Source organism: Strigops habroptila, chromosome 6, assembly GCF_004027225.2.
Source record: "Strigops habroptila isolate Jane chromosome 6, bStrHab1.2.pri, whole genome shotgun sequence".
In the NCBI taxonomy this organism is placed as follows: Eukaryota; Metazoa; Chordata; class Aves; order Psittaciformes; family Psittacidae; genus Strigops; species Strigops habroptila.
Genome location: NC_044282.2, coordinates 9,176,218 through 9,178,968, shown reverse-complemented (window position 1 = coordinate 9,178,968; position 2,751 = coordinate 9,176,218).

The window sequence follows — 2,751 nt, the reverse complement described above, 5'->3', positions numbered from 1 at the left end:
TACATACATAGTTCTTGCTATTCAGTAGCTGTCATAGTATATTTAAAAACGGATGTTCAAGCAATTAACATATTAATGCTAACATCTCAAACTATAACTGAAACCTTATGGCTGAGACACAATAAAGATAAGAAAATGTCAAGCACTAGCTGTTCTTTAGGAAATACAAAAGGGGGATGCAACTTTAACATGTTACAGTGCTCATTTAACTTTATAATATTCCAGAGGCTTTCCAGAAAAAAAAAAAACCCAAATACCTATATTTTGATCCTTATGTATGTAAAAGAACATCAGCTGTTGTTATCTTTGTGAACTGCAAAACGACGGCTCTGTGAGAAAGGTTTTCCTAAGTAAAAACAAAACACTGCCTAGTGTAATAATATGTAAAATTTTTCAGGAAAAGCACATTTCAAATGAAATCCTAAAGGAAATCCTAATGATTTTCAACAAAATCATGACATGTATATAAGCACTCACAGACAAAATAATGCACTTACAGTGATAGTATTACAGTGGACATTATGTATAACATTTTCAAAATTACTGACAAGACCCTGGATAATTTTGCAAGAACTACTTTTCCCTGTAGAAATGCACCTTAACATTCATGAAATACATTATAAATAGGATTTTGCCTAAATATTTTGGCTTCCATTTTTAAATGAAAAATACCCAGTGTAAAAGAAACATTTGTAACCTGAAAAAATATCAACCTCCCAGGTGTTTAGTTGCAAAGTATCAGCTACCACTTCTAACAAACCGCTTTCTCTGAGTCTCTGTTTTGCTGTAATCAAATTCCAAGTGGAGGCCATGGTTTTTTCATAATATATAATTGGATGGAGACAAAGACATCCACTGTAATTTGATATGCTCTTAAATCCTGTGCCTTCTTCCACTGCCTGTCCTAGCGGGGAAAACGATAAGTGTAGCATCAATTCCATAATTTCCAGATATATTCTTTGTTTTAGAAGGAAATTTATCTCTACAGACCTGGATGTCTTTAGTATTATGATTTTTATTTGGAACACTGAATTAAGAAACTGATGAACTTAAACTTTTTGTATATCAAAGAAATGATTTATGAGCTATTTTTCTGTTTTGCTCCATGGGAGAAATTCCAAGATCTCCTGGTTCATATATGGCACTATGAAAAAAGACAGTTCAAACACTGCATGAAAATGTTTTCCTTTTGTAGTATATTATTTTAGGCATTCCTCATTTTCAGGATTTATGGACTTGTTGATAGAAGAAATAAGCTAAACATTAATTTGTAACTTCCATTCTAAAATCGCTTGTATTTCTACACAATGCTTCAGAAGGAACAGTGAAGCAGCCTTCTAATTAGTCTTTCATATTACTGAAACTACAAGAAATGATGAAATACAAGTGGTGTTGGGATACATTTGTGTATGCCATATCCATGAATGGCTTACCTTTTTAAATTTTCTGGGTTTTTTTTAAGTTCTTGCTAATTCTTTTCTGTATGATAGAATATCAGCCAATAAATGAGGTAGAAGGAATTGATTCTCCACCATATCACCACAATATTTCGTGTATTCAATTTTTACTCTAGACAAAATCATGTGCCGTACTACTTCTTTTTTTCTGCATCAGGTTTACACTACTCATCTTTACAGCCAATCCTTTAAAAATGTAACCTATTTGTCATCTCTCATTAGTGCCTCACACCCTCACAGTGAAGAGACGCAGAGGAGCAGTTTTTCTCAAGTAAAGGGAACTTACTTCTACATATGTAAGTGAACTGTATTTTCTTCTGAAGTGATCAAAGAAGCACTTGCTACTAACAAAAATCATTACTGCTCACAATACCTAAAAGGATCAATAATGGTGTGGATTTTAGAATATTTTTATTTTGCCACTATTGAGGCAGTGTGCAACGTTCATAACCTGTAGCGAAAGATCCTGACAGCTACTTTGTTAGTTGTGGAAGACAAAGGATGTGAACTGGGATGGATGTACAGTGGCAAGGTTCAGAGCCTGAGGCTGTTGCTCTTGGGGGAGCAGAGCAATGAATAGAGCTACGGTCAGCATGATTTCAGAGTCAGTGTCCTCCTTCCACTGACTTTGATGGAAATCCAAGTTGAACTCTGGGAGGAATACCATGTAAAAAGATTTTTCTATTTGGCCCTCATATTGTACTTACAAGCACAATGACTATCAATCACATGGAACAACGTGAAAACCCTGGGAAAGGGAAGATCTTGTGAAGCGGGGTTAATTTCACCTAGTGCTAGCTAATCTAAAAGGTCAGTATCTGACCTACGCTTGTTGCTTGGGCTTCTTCTTATCAGCAGGAAAGGCATCGAGAGAAAGAACTTTCTCCAAATGGTGATCTATCCTACATACCTCAGATATCTGCCTCATGACAGAGTGGGTGAATTGCTCAGGAGGTGCCCCTCTTTTTACTTTTTTTCTTTTTCCCAGTGATTTAACTACTATTCTAGACAAGATAGTTGATTTGTGATTGGCTAAAGTGAAGTCAATTGAACCCCATGCTATCCGTGTAAACAGCAGAGCATTTTCTTGTGTTTCCTCGTTATGCATGCATAATAACTTCTTGTACCATGCATTTTGGTTATATTGCTGTTTATACAATATTTAAAAACTGTTCTTATACTTTGTCAATCCTTCAAATTAAAATCATAGAAAATAAAATAATAATATTGATTGTTAAGTATATTTATCTTCTTAGCTTGCTTATGTAGTATTTTCATGGAGATCAAAGCTTAA